Source organism: Helicoverpa zea, chromosome 13 (genome assembly GCF_022581195.2).
Source record: "Helicoverpa zea isolate HzStark_Cry1AcR chromosome 13, ilHelZeax1.1, whole genome shotgun sequence".
Taxonomy (NCBI): domain Eukaryota; kingdom Metazoa; phylum Arthropoda; class Insecta; order Lepidoptera; family Noctuidae; genus Helicoverpa; species Helicoverpa zea.
Genome location: NC_061464.1, coordinates 5,726,877 through 5,742,588, shown reverse-complemented (window position 1 = coordinate 5,742,588; position 15,712 = coordinate 5,726,877).

Sequence of the window (15,712 nt, the reverse complement as noted above, 5' to 3'; positions counted from 1 at the left end):
TACACCATTGCGGCCCTAAGGGCGTTCATGACGCTACTATCTGCATCACCAATTATCTTCGTGAACATAACTCCGTGCATCTTCATGCTTGCTTTGAATCCATCTAGAATGGCCGACGTCTCCATTTCGGTAGATGACCCAAACCAATTTTTAACACACGTATGTGTTGGTGTAAACGATTTTTTATTTCGAGCCATAGCACATACGCTACAAGAAGAATTTTTGACCCCAATGTACAGAATTTTCTTTGTCCGGTGACCTATTATGCAACCCACATCAGAAAGTGAATTAAAATTTGTGCCGTAGCTGCGTTTAGCCCATGAGCCGTCTGTTATGACGGTCACACATGGTACACCTTGCGTGACATCATTAGCTTCTAAAGCAAGGCGCCTTTTTTCTGCACCTGCTTCTAACATAAGCTGCAAAGCTAAGCCTTTTTGAATTACAGCTAACTTTTTATTATATTTAGAATAATATGTTTCGCTCATATTAGGCGTATTTAAACTTGCACATACTTCGTCAAGCTGGCTCCATCCATTGCCAGTTTGAAATATACCCTCTATGGCATTTAAATTTATCGGAATGTCTTTTTTTTTCTTTATTATAGTCCTGAGAGTAAATATTTTCTATTTTGTTACATAATTTACATTTAAAAATAAATTGTGGGTAAAACCCAATTATTTTTTCCTTTATAATGCTGAAAATTGCATTCGAATGGTACATGTCTGATATTTTGCAATTGTTGAAATAAGTATGCAATATTTATTATTCTGTTTCTTTCTAAATTTGCACAATCAGTAATGCCACAATTTTCGGTATCGAGATATATTGAAGACTTCTGTATCATACTCAGATTCACTGGATTTATTTTGTTCATATGTCGCTGACATCGATTTTTTCTGTGAAGTCCTATAAACGCATATAACTCAATCAGAATACGTAAAACCTAATAAATTGTATTTTACTCTAGTTGCTCACAGTGATTTTATACTTACACTAGCTGACCCGGCAGACTTCGTACTGCCTCATCGATAATTAAAAGACCTAATCTTTTGTATAAAATGATTTTAAAACGAACAAATCGAATCCGTATTAACCCTTTGTCGGCACAATAATCAATTGCCGGATCATAGTGGAATGCAGCTCGTTCAGAATCACAGGAGCACTGCGTCTGCGGATTCGCTCAATTTCATTATGTCTAGCTTGCTGTTGTTGTGTTTGTTGTGCACGAACTCGTTGCATTCTGAGCCTATCTCACACATTGTCACTCACTAAAGAACGCAGTTCTGACATAGCAATACGACTATTTTCTTGGTCTGTCTGTCTCTGGTCATCAGTGCGGTTAGCACGTGAGGTAGCTCTTCGCACATTTGATTGACTACGACGACCTAAGTTAGGTCGTCTTCTCCTCATAAGTAATTAATCAAAGTGAGACAATTTCCCGCTCATTTAGCAGTAAAGTGTCACTATCACAAAGGATCACCAAAGTAAAGAAAGTGCTCGCGCACGTAGCCACAAAGATAGGAGGATGCACTCATAGATATCGTAACTCGTAACACGTGCTCTGAAATGCGACGAGGTGATCTATAAAAAGAACATCCTTACTTATAAACGTGAATTAAACTAAATGTAAAAGTGACTTCAGTATCGCTCAGGTGCAAAGGATTATCATAAACAGTATTGATAAGAGACTAAAAGGTCACATAATTAATTGCAACAGTGCACGTGAAATGTACGTAAAATTATGTGAAATATTCGAAGGTTCTGAGCAAAGAAACAAAGATCCTTATTACAAGGGTTTTTCACATATAAAAAACAAGACAGTCAATCGCTTTCGCAATTAATAAGCGAAATAGAAAACTTACAATTTCGTATAAATCAGCTAGGAACAAAAATAGATCATGAAATGGTCATATCCAAAATACTAAGCTGTTTACCAAATAAATTAAACTATTATATAACTTCTTGGGAATGCATGGCAGACGATAAGAAAACCCTTCAAAACTTAACAAACAGACTTCTGGCTGAAGAAAATCGTATGTAGAAAACAAAAGAAAGTGACAAGCAGCTAGCATTTCAAGCTACATCTTCAAAAAAAAAGTTTAATGCAATAAAATGTTTCAAATGTAACAAAACAGGGCACATAAAGAAAGACTGTTGAGCCTGTAGTATCTGTAAAAGGGACAACCATGAAGATAAAGAATAAACAGTGCTCAATCTGAAAAAAAAATAATAATCACAGAGAAGAAAATTGTTTTTTCAAAAATAAAATAAAAATAAGAATGAGAATGAAGGAAAAAGTAACAAAAGAATAGAAAAGGCATTTTTTACAAACGGTGAAATACAAGAACCAAAAAAGAAAGAATTTGTTGTAGATTCTGGGTGTACTGCACACATGACCAAAAGTGTAGACATACTAAAATTATTTGAATGTAAACCATCATCTGTTTTGACTGCAAATGAAAAAACAATAGAGGTGAAAGGGACTGGTAAAGTCATTGGCAATAAAGGATATTATAAGCCGATTTCCAAAAGTTATAGGTCCTAAAACTTTTGGAAATCGGCTTATGTTGTAAAAATTGTTAACAGTGGTTTTTCGCTCATCTTCATTTCTTGGCATATAAATAAAGTAGGTTCTTAGTTTTGCTAGCTCCTTGCTGACGGTGTGAATTGCTCGACATGCTGTTGATTTGTGCACTCCTTTAGAATCTCCCACACATCCGAGAAATGATCCAGATGCGTAAAACTCTAGGGTTAATAAGACTTGGTCTGAAGTTGTAATTGCTTCGTTTCTGAAAAATGTGAATGAACATAGATCATTAGTTGCTTCCTAGTACCTAATGTGTATATTAATATTAAAACTTTACTCATCTCCTGGTCAAACGTTTGAGACGAGAATCTAATAAATTTACAAGCACTTTAGCACAATTCTTCGACACCCTAAAGCGTGCTCTAAAATCGACTTCCTCCCATAAATAACAATCAGTTCGAGGGCGAAAATTTCTCTGCCTTTGTCGTACAACTTGTCCAAATATGAATTCGTCATCAGAAGAACTGTCCTCGTTAGTTAAATATGAAAGAACATGCTCTGATCCCATTTTAACGTTATTTACAAAGAAATATTTTGTTGATAACCTCAAAACTGTAAGCGTCAACTTCAAATTTTACTAACGTTAAAATTTTACCGACCCCGACGGTTACTTTGACCGTCGTAAAGAAATTTGACCTCTCGTTAAACTAACTGGTAGTCGAACAACGCTTTTTAAATTTAACCCCGTAAAGGACAATGGGCAAATTTGTATGGAGCCTGGGCTATCAGCGGCCAGCGATGATTTTATGATTTATTGATCTTATTTAGTCTTGTTATTACTGTGTAGAAGTATTATCCCCGTGGGGTATTTCAAACCCCCAAAAAAGACGTTTTTGTTCTCATAAGTTTTCAGTACTTTGATTCAGTAAGAACACCTTTGTTTAATGTAGTAATGGTGAAGGATGGTAACATAACAGTTCTAGATGATCTAAAAAGTGTTTTCAAGTACCTTTCGAGAGTTCTCCTGCTCATTTGAGAAAGCGTGGCAAGTCTTTCGTTACTCTCACCATTCCGCAACTTCATCAAGTAAATGGCAAGAGCTGTTTTCGAGTACAGACCAGATAAGCCAGACGTTTGCTCTAATATGCAAAAAAAATGTTGTCGTGTAAAACCCAATTGAATCTGAACTTCATTGTTATCTATTCCTTCGACATTCTCGAAATCAAGAAGTTGTTTTGTTGCTGCAGCTACTTTCATAAGGTCCATCATTTGCAAAAAATAAGTACTATGAAAATCATGCCTGAGATTTGGGCTATCAATGACATTTTCCCAGTCATTGGATCCCAGATGGATTTCACATACTCTCGCTTCTTTAGGTATAAATAGACTGGAATCCATCAGCAGAGATATTCGTATGTTTTGTGGGATTTGGAAGCGTGTTACATTAGTGCATCTTTCAAATAAACAGCACACTGCGCGGTGTTCGGTACTCTTCGATCTGCAGTTCACATACGTGTCTGGCGGCAGGGTTCGCATTGACAGCACCTTGACTTCTCTGCCAGCATGGCCGGCAAATGTATTCGATACCGTTATATTGAATCTAGAAACATAATATGTTTCTATATATTATATTGCTATTACTAGCAAGTAAAATGATTTATTGAACATTCTTGGCAGTCGTTACAAGTAGTCAGAAGCCAGTAAGTCTGACGCCAGTCTAACCAAGGGGTATCGGGTTGCCCGGGTTACTGGGTTGAGGAGGTCAGATCAGTCGCTTCTTGTAAAAGCACTGGTACTCAGCTGAATCCGGTGAGACTGGAAGCCGACCCCAATATATATAGTTGGGAAAAAGGCTCGGAGGATGATGACTAGCAAGTAAAATGATTTATATTTTTGTCATTAATTATAATAAAAACTTACTTGAAGTGGAGCAATTGCTTCAATTCTAAACATGTTTTTTTCATGAAATGCAGCGTACCTACCTCTTATGTAGTACGACTGCCAGGGATGTTTAATGACAGCCAGGACCTACAGTTTAACGTGCCGTCCGAAACACAGTCATTGGTGTCCAAGATATATTTAGAAAGTAGGTACATATATAACTAGACAAGTTGCATTGGTATTTTCCTGATCTGGAATCGAACTAATGCACTCATACTTGAGAGGTTGGTTATTTACCCACTAGGCCACCACGACTTTTATACGTTTTTTTTTTGTTATATATATAAGAAACTAATAAAATGCATTTTTGTTTCTAGCTATTTGATCCTCTTACTCCACGAGTAAAGGAATCAATGTAAAAAAACGGGTATAATTTAGGCGGTCACCAAAAATATTTTTAAGACTAAGCAGAGGCACCAAATAAAATAAACAACTCCAAAAAAAATAAATTGACTTTATTAAAAGGGCACTAAAGTATATAATATTATGATCCAAAAAAAATAAAATAACATCAGAAAAATCGCAAATGTCGCACTCATATTATTTTTGGTTCCCAAAATGGATTAATGGTCACCAAATTCTATCCAACTAAAAGATTAATATTATATACCACCAAAAATCAAAGTTAGTGACGAAAACGAATCGCTGCAAAACCGACTCCACGTAGTCTTGTCTGCCCTACCCCTAGAGTGCAATTCAAAACCGCGTAGGCGCGGAGGGGCGAGGCGGCCTGCGAGCTGAGGCGCAGGTAGTTTTAAGGCTCGCCACTGCGGCTGAGGCTGGCCGGCGGAGCCGGCCAGCAAGCCGAAGCTGCGGTGGTGAGCGTGAAAACCATCTGCGACGATAAGCTCGCATGGGACCGCCGGAGCCCTGCAGCGCCGGAGCCGTGACAGAAGCCATGCTTGCTGCATGTTGCGTGCTTACATTTTAAACGCACTGAGTTACACACAAATTCATATAACAATAAATAAGCGACGTACGTTTGGGTATCCTAGTATATTAATTGGTATTTGGGAAATATTCTAGCGATCGTTAGCTTTTTTAGTCTAACAAAAATGACCAAATTAGGAGTCATGGTATTACATAATTGGTAACATCTAAGTAGTGACAATATATAATATTTGGTCTAAAGTGTATTTTAAAGGCGTCCATATATTTTTTTAGTAGTCAATAATATGAAAAAATGGTTTTATCTAATAATATTTTTGGAAACGTTATTTGGTGACCATTTATCCATTTTGGTAACCGTTTAGAATTTTTTTGGTTGTAAAATAGGTACTTTTTGGGTGGTGTTTAAACACAAGCCTAAAAAAACTTCTTCGAAATCGTATTTCTGGTCGTCAAGCAGTAAGCATCAGCCTAGTATCAGAGCAGAAGTTTTAAGTCTCATAAAAGCGCGGAATAAACCAAAAATTAAAAGCCTGCGAATAATTAAGCGACTTTGCTCCATATAATTTTGTTGCACTAAAATGCAAATATCCTTTTTCCTAAATGTCTCACGGGGTAACGCCCATTTGATACCAGTTTCATGCCTGGCCGCCGATAGCCCAGAAACGCCCATTGTCCTTTTACTTTAACTACAATTTAACCCTAACCTTGACGTAACCGAGCTTCGAACAACCGGGCCTGAGAGTACAAATACCATCAAATGTTTGACAGAAAGTTAGTGGTCAACTTTTATATGGGAAAATGGAATAGTCGTCTTATTCTATCTTACTCGCAATTTTTCCTTATTTGCTACCGTTTAGACCTACCGTGGACTACGACAAACATTTTAAAACCAAAATCAGCTCAATCGGCCCAGCCGTTCTCGAGTTTTAATCAGACTTACGAACAAAAATTCATTTTTATTTATATAGATTAATAAAATTGCTCTTTTAAATTAATTTGAGGAACTTGTGTAGTGGGAACTACAGGTAATTTATTAATCTTAGAAGTAGAGCTACTATCTACCTTATGTACAGATGAAGCTCCAGATTTATTAACATTTTGTAAAATTTTATTTTCAGGTTTGGTTGTAATTATGTTATTATTTACAACATGTTTTGTTTTTTTATTTACATTTTCAGTTATAGTTGGAAAATTCTGTTCATATTTCTTTGTGTCAACAACATTTGAGTAAGTAATTTTATTGCGCTTTTCTAACATTTTTGAATTTTAATAGGACAAGATCTAGATACAGCCAAATGGGCTCCCCTGCAGTTGGCACAGCAGAGCTCATTAGGCTTGTCACATTCTGTGTATAAGTGCTCTCCAGCGCAACATACAACGTTGCTTACCATTACAAACTCTAGCCGAGTGATTAAACTTAAAACAGCGGTAACATTGCTGCAGAGGCGGAACATAATCAAATAACCTATACGAGAATAGATCATACTGTACACTATCAGGGAGATTATTAGACAAGAGGTCAAACTAACAGTTTGTAGAGGAACTCGTTGCTGCCCAACCTTCTTTGTAAAACGTCGTATTGCAATAATTTCAAAGTGAGAGGAAAGCTTGGAGTATAATTCCTTGGTGGAGATGTTAGTAGGTACAAAACGGATTACTCCTGTTTTCTCTATTTGGGCTGCCGGTATAAATGCTTTTAAATTGTACTTTTCCAAAAAAACAGAGTTGACTATAAAGTTGTTAGCTGTGTTCGCCAATTTAAATACAACAACAATCTTATTCGCGTTGACTCTCTGCGGAGTCACCACTGCCTTTATTTCTGTTGTGAATACAGGAATTAATTTTAAGCAGTGCACAAAAAAAAACTGGTGGTCCAGAATCATTGACAGAACATCATCAGTAAAAAATTTTTTTTCATTCTTTTGTCCGCCCTAAAATCAGCAAAATATGGATACCAACTATTCTTACGCGCGCCGAGTAGCGCTCGCGTCAGTAAACCGGTTTCGCGTTGCCGGCGTGCCTACTATGACGACTGCCACCGTACAATCCGTTACAAAATAAACATCTTTCGATATCAATAACTTTTCTTTTTTGTACTAAAACACGACAAAATAAAAATATACGTATCTATAAAACTTATTTAACTATAAGTTGACAAAGTTTGCGCACTGGATAAAGTTCATTCCTGTATATGATTCAGGTAAATCGGACTCTTGTTTCCAATTCGCTCTTTTTATCCTGAGACTCAACATAAACATTAAACTCAGTATTGGTTGAATGTTAATGTTGGTGGCGACTATGGCCCCCATTCCGGCGAGGACAAGTGCAGGCGCGGCGGCGGTGGTGGCTGCGAGGGGCTCACGACATCAGCACGCGAGCCGTTCGTCTCGCGTGCACCTATATATTTTCTTAAGGCTGATTTTTCAATCATCAGTTAACTTCTATCTGAGGAATAAATATGGCGGTTTGACATATTTTCCATACAAAAGCTGTCAAAACGTCAAACAAATTCCTCAGATAACAGCTATCTGGCGATTGAAAAATCAGCCCTTAGGCATCGTTCAGACCAAACGTATTGTCGGCTGCTGACTGTGAGCGCGCGTTACGCAGTTTATTGCTTTTCCATATATATTGAAATTGTCGTTCACACCGAACCGACTATACGCTATTACGTCGTTTGTTGTCGCTGACTCTCAGTGGCCGATTATTTTACTACGCGACTATGCACGGCGGACGCGGATTGGCTACGCGGACGCAGTTGCCGAATAGCGCCGCTCCGCCGCGCCCGCACCGCCGCGCGCCTCGGCCGCAATACACTCGAGAAACAAACTTCAATGAGGACAGACGTGACACGTGACACCTCGCGACGTTCGACACCGAAAAGTTTATTGCAGAAGTACATTCTAGAGAATGTATTTGGAATGCGAATTCAGAAGAATTTAGTGATAGAAACTTACGAAGATGCGCTTGGGAAGACATAGCATCTGTTATGTATGAAGATTGGGGGGTTCAAATACTGACCTCTTTTATGTGTAGAATAGTCAGCTGCTCAGCGTACGCATCTATATAGTGTGAACCTACACGAGCCTATTCTTTTGTTCACACATGTAGCGCATCGTACGCTATAGCTTATTGTCGGCTTGGTGAGTACGGGTACTGCAGATTGAGTCGACGTTCACACTGGGGCAGACAGTGAGTATACTCACAGTCAGCGGCGGACAATACGTTTGGTGTGAACAATCCCTTAGTTGATCAATATGCCTTTTAAAGTTTACATTGTATTGTTCAACGAATATCTCGAACATCCGATTACCTATTTGTCTAATTATTTTGCCTAAAGTCCATATTTCCTTTCTAGCTGTGTACCATTTTAACCATACTCTATCCCCAATGCTAATTCTACATTTTGTTTTTAAATTTTCATTGTTTTTATCATATGTAATTGTAATTATCTTTGAGCAATAAGTCCAATCTGGATGTTATATTTCGACCAAGCATAAGCTTTGCTGGGCACTATTCAAATAAAAATTCTTATAATTTTTCGTTAGTTAAATTTTGCGAAATTTTATCGCTTATGATACATTTTATCATTTTCTTGCCTGTTTTTACAGAATATTCTGCCTGTCCGTTACTGCAAGGATGATGAAGATTGGAGATGTCACATATCGGATTCGAAGGGGCTGTCTCCACGAGCGAGAGAATCGCGACGAGTCCGCCCTTATAACGTCGGATAATCTCCACGAACGAGCGATAATTCCGCCGCGTATCGTCGCGAGTTGTTACGGAATCGCGGCGACTCGTAACGGTATCGCCGCGTTTCCTTGACGTTGCGAAAGAAGGACTTCAGTTACGTGCCAGACGAGAGCGGAATAAGTAGTGTCTCAGTCGATAATATAATTCTTTATTATGGACTAGCTGTTGCCCGCAACTTCGTCTGCGTGGGCAATATAGAATCGTCAAAATACTACTTATCCCGTAGGTGCATTCTTTCACGTGACAGTATAATTAGGATTAGCACTTAGCAGTCGCATAGATTCATTGATCAAGGTTGTGTTGTGGATGTGACCATTTATCTAAACAAAAGAAGTAAAGTTTGTGACGTTGTTTAGCCAATTTGGAAATTATTACGTATGGTGCGTAAGTAATTTTCACAGGAAACAGCTATAATCTATGTCTACATGCTTTGAGTCTGACAAAGCTGTCATTTGTACATTTTCTGCAGCTGCTGCGACTAATCAGAAGCCAGAAAGTCTGTCAGTCTTACCATGGATATCGTCTTGTGTAGTTGACTGGATTGAAGATAGGTAGATAGGTAGTCGCTCCAAGCAAAATATTGGTACTTAAACAGATTCGGTGACTGGAAGCCAACACCAACATAGTTGGGGAATAGCTGGATGAATGACGACATGAGTCATCATCATCAGCAGGCGCATAGGGTAGGATAGTTTCACTTACTCACTATGGTAAGGCTGACCCCACATTAGGCGTGCGCGATCCTCGGGCGTGTGAGTAGCGCGGGCGTCGCGAGCGCGCTGCGTGAACGTCGCGTTTTGCTGCCCTGCAGCATGTGTGAAGAGTGCAAGCGACGCGCTCGCGGCGAGCACGCGGCGAGCACGCGGCGCTCGAGTTGCGTTCTTACCCCTTCGCCCGCTATCCCCGCCGCCCGCTAAACGCCTTAGCAGTTAAACGTCAAGGAGAGCACACGCCCGAGGATCGCACGCCTAATGTGGGGGAGGCCTAAGCCGGGACTCCACCGAAATGTTTGCATTAGTTCACGAATAGGCAAAATGTACGTTTCTGTGAGAGTCCACTTCATGTGTTCGTACTTGAAACCTGCAGTTTTGCCAAGATTTTCAGAATATACGCTCGCAATTTGTCATTTCTTGGTGGAGCCAGCAAATCAAAAGAAACATAAGTGTTGTATACTGTGCGTCACTACCGCACACCGGGAAAATTTCGCTCTTGCGGAGGACGTTTATATACCATATTTTGTGTCACACGTAAACAGGACGACAGTATCCATCGAAACACTTTCAGAGATCTGATGAACGAACAAATCAGACCTGACTTGGTCACCTGGGGCCAATCAGAGCTCTATGAAGCGATCATACGCTTTGGCTCCTACTGTTATTGTGGTTTCTGAAAATTTATTCACCTCATTCAACGATGAATGTAATTCTGATGGTACTATTAAGAACACTTGCTTAGCGCAGAAGCTGACGTTGGCAGGTCAACTCTTTTGACTTCTCGAATAGGATACCATTGGTTTTTGTGCAATGCACACCTGCAATGCATTCTGGATTAGGATAGGATATAGGTGGATAGGATTTGCAACAGAGAACAATTCTGTCTTTGTGATTAAATGACATCAAACGTAGTTTTATATAAAAGGTGTTTTTTAGGGTTTTTAGACTTGGCTCGGGTCTTACTGAGACTGTTCGTAATCGTGAACAGTGTATTTGCGATCAGAAGTTGAAAGTAAGCATGTGTCTGGTATGCGACGCGTAATTTGTGCGTTTTCAGACGCATAAAGCATTTTACGTGTGTATGGTATTAAATAGAGAGAGCTCCCATTTTTTATCTGCACTTTGTATCCGGGCTTGTTTTTAAAGCTACAGAATCCTACATTACCTACCTCACGCTTAGCAGCGCTTGCGAGAGATAGATTCTCATTTCTTCTAGGATTAAGTTTACATATTTTGCATCAGAAAAAATAATTAAGGTCTACTTAATACTACTCACTCAAAGTAATTTGTTTTAAGGCCACCACATTAGTGGAAGATAAGCTAAACTATGTTTATGAAAAAATCCTGATATGAACTCCATCTGTAACTTTAAATGATAATTAATTGTTCCACTAAAGTCATCATTTTTGACATAATGTTCAAAAAATAATTTAGATGGCACCGTTTTAAATTTGGCTGAGAGCTATTAATTTTCTTTTCATCAAGGTAATAATTATAGTTGGATTTTGATGTGGCACGGCAAACTGACAAACACTATTGAAATGTCTATCGAAAAATTACACTACGTGTTAAAATATGGTGAATTACGGAAAATACACAACTCCATCTGTTGAAATAATAATCCTCTATAAAGAATGTATGGTAATATTGTCATTTACCACCTCGCTCCTTTGACAAATTTGATGTATTTTATTTACCACAGATGGAGCTACTTTAACCTTGGCTAAACAAAATTTTCATATTTTTTTTTCTTCCGAAGTTACTTATAAAGGTGTGATTTTCTGTGTAAAGATTAATAATAGGCCGATCAACTAATATAAGTACAACATTCAAATGTACAGTTTTGACAAATAGATTGCGTGTCGTAATATTTTACATCTTGAATTCACAAAATTAATCATATCTTTTGATAGAGTGAATCGATTTCGATGAAACAAAAACTAAGTAATACCCCAAGTTACGTAGAATTTTTGTATATAAGCATTGTCTGCATTTAATTCGTAGATTTTACGTGAATCGCGAACAAACAAACAGATAAACAGACAAACAGACAAAAATGATGGAAATGGGTTCTGTTAGTTATCCTTTAACATGCTGGCTATTTTTTTTGTCAATTTCTTCAATGTACAAAAATTACTTTTCTACAGATCTGAGGGCACGGCAGTGCCCCAGCCAAGACTCGAGCAAAGCGGGCACGGCCGTACCATCTTTTCTCGAAGCGTTTCGCGGCTATTTCAGCCCCCTGTATCTTCCATGTGAACAAAGCTAGGAGTTTAGGTTTTCGATGACCAAGAGTAACTATTAGAACAAGCTCAGTCTCAAAATTACAAGACATTTGAATAAATAGTTTACGAGTTATGAGCGATCGAAGTTACACGATTTTGTCACTGACTCACTGACCGATCATCAAAAGTCTAAGGTACTTCTAGCAAACTGAGAACCTTCAAATTTGGCACCAACACAGGTTATCAGCTACATATAAAGGGAAAATTATAAAAACCTTAAAACTTAATAAAAAAATCGGAAACAAATTTATATTTGCGGTTTTTCAAGAACATTGTGTATGAATTTTGACTGCATTGATAACTTTGTTATTTATTTATGTACAAAATGTATTTGTTTTATTGTTACGTAGTGTGGTATATTGTTATTATGTATTAAATATACATACATATGAATAAAAAAGCTAGGTTAAAATGAAATGAATAATGATAAAATCTTTCATATTAATGCAGTGCGATAAATACTGCATGCTCGCTCGATAGATGGCGTTGTCCTGGTCTAAATCGCGCTATGGTTTCGTTACATAGCATAGTATAAGTAGTACTTAAAAAAAAAATCATGTGATAGCGCCATCTACCTCTGAAATAAATCTCTTTTATTCTAAAAGATATTCGATTCAAAAATTCGACAATTTCGAAATTTTTTAGTTTATTTTTAAAAAATGTTGTTTACGTGCTACTTTCGGTGTACATATTTAGTTAGTTGCATGTAAGTTAATTTAATTTGTTAAATACTTAGAGAAGAAAGAGACCTACAAAAAATAAATTAGATCCCACCAAAAACATTAAATGTAAAAAAGAGCCAATCCTCTACGCAATCCCTCCACCGTAAAAAGTTTTGAGATCGCATAGAAGCCAAGTCCTGTTCAACTTTATTTGTAATAATAAATCAATATTTTGTGACTATATCAATAGTTTTGTTCACATTACAATAATATTGTCTTGGCCATGAGCACAAGTTAAAAGCCGCTCCTTGAAATAATGTGTAAATACCATTGAATTGATAAATTCTATATGGACATGATTTTACGATTGGACTGATTGGAATTTGAGATCACCACTAAACATGCGCCATAGTGCACGTGCAGTTCATTGATGTTGGATGATACTGACTGTCGGTCATTTAGTAACAATTGAATAAACTAAAAGTATTTAATTCTGTGATATTAAACTTCATGTTTGACTTTCACCTCTCCAAGATATGCTGTATTATATTTGTAGTTTATTGTGCTCATGGCCAAGTCAATATTATTGTAATGTGAACAAAACTATTGATATAGTCACAAAATATTGATTTATTATTACAAATAAAGTTGAACAGGACTTGGCTTCTATGCGATCTCAAAACTTTTTACGGTGGAGGGATTGCGTAGAGGATTGGCTCTTTTTTACATTTAATGTTTTTGGTGGAATTTATTATATGTATAGATTTAGTGTGTGGGGTGCTTCTGCAAGTACGCTAGTCAATATGTCCAGTCTCATCATTTCGGTGGTTCTCGTAATCAAATCACCCTGCATACAGCAGTGATGTACAATTTTTCATCAGAAGCACAGAAAACACAGGTAACTTCATACTGTACAGTGTCGTTCAATCAGAACCATGGACCTTCTGTGATTTGGGCGCACCTTCATCCAATTCTATCGGAGTTAAAAGAAAAACACCCTGCTGTTACAACTGTTCACTTCTTTTCTGACGGACCTGCAACCCAGTACAAGCAAAAGATAAACTTCTACCTAATGGCAAACAGGTTTCACAAAATATCCTGGAACTTCTTTGAATCAGGGCATGGAAAAGGAGCTGATGATTGTGTTGGAGGGACAAGGAAACGCCAAGCGGATGCCATAGTAGCTAGAGGAAACGATATTGCAGATGTATTCCAATTCTTTTCCGCACTTCAAGATGCCAACAAAATTCAACTGTTCATGGTGACAGACGAAACGTGGAAAAGGTAGCAGCAACGATTCCAAGTAACATTATACCCCTGAAAGGAACAATGCAAGTCCACCAAATGTTCACGGAAACTCGTGGAATCTTAAGCCATAGGGTATTAAGTTGTTTTTGTGAACATTCTGTTCTTGTCACGTTCCTACAACTTATCAGCCTTTGCCTGACCAACAACAACAAAATACTGTGCACGATTTGTTATCTAATGAAAAAGAAGACGATATGATTCATGATGTGCAGGATTTCACGCTCGCCGATATTACAAACACAATTGGGATGCCCCGAAAAAGTTTCTACGATACTGTTTATGGCTCAGATGAATCATCTGATGAAGATCAGCCTTTGGCCACGCTTCTTCTTCTTCTTCTTAAGACCAAACTCTCCAGCCTGAAGACATTTATCCAACAAATATTAAAGAAGGAGTACACGTATTGGTTAAAGTAAGAAGCGAGAGGAACATGCAATACACTTACACTGGAGTAGCAAAAAGTACCGTCGATGAAGAAGGCGATGTCCTGGCAATGTTCCTAAAAATAGTCGATGACAGTGGAAGACTGTTTAAGTTGGTGGAGAATGACGTATCGGATGTTCCTTTTGATGATGTAATTAAAGTTTTACCGGCTCCGAATGTTATTAAAAAGGGAAAGAGACAATATTTTATGTTCGAAGAGCCACTGTCAGTATTCGAAAAATAAGACTCAATAAGTGGCTTCGAAAATTTCCCTCTCTCACCTGAATCGAGACGGGAAATTTTCTCCATAATTAATGTCGGTCCGACAACTCCACATGCCGATCCATATGACATTTTTATTGAAATATGGGATCGGCAAATTATGGAGCACATTGCTTCGGAGACAAATAGTTGCGCTCAGCAGCATCCCAGATGTTTGAAAACAATGAACTTTTCCCCAGAAGCCGCATTACCCGTTGGCATGACACCACGGCCGACGAGCTATATGTTTATTTCGGCCTAATTCTCGCCATGGGGATTGTAGTGAAGTCGCGGTTGGAGGAATACAAGAGTGCCACCCCTGACGTATTCTATACTCCGGGTTTTAGCGCACACATGTCTATCGACCGATTTGTCATGCTTAACATGTGTGCGCTAGACCTGGACTACTCCGAGGAGAGGTTATTTAAGATTAACCCAATTCTTTTACACCTGAAAAAAAAATTTCAGGAGATGTATACTCCAGGGCAAAACCTTGCCCTGGACGAAAGTCTGCTCATGAGGAAAGGGTGGTTGGAGATTTGCCAGCTGATACCCAATAAGCTGCAAATAGGGATATAAAAACTTACGAGATTTGTGAATCTCAAACCGGCTACCTATGGCGGTTTGATATTCACGCTCATAAAAAAGCTCAGTCTCACTCTCAGCAGATTGAAAGTTCACTGGACGCGTCTACCCCGGCTAGAGATGTAAAGTGACCGTCACGTTATATGTGACCGATTAATCTGACCGAGCATATTGGACATTTATCCAATTTGACCGGTCACTTATTGTCATTTATTGTCAGCAACGTCAGAATCGATTTTTTTTGTTTAAAAATAGAATTTGAAATAAACGTTTTTTCTTTCTTTATTTTATAAAACTACGGAAGTTTTAGAATCATCGAAGGTAACCAAATGTCATTCATCGATCTTTAAGATAAGATTT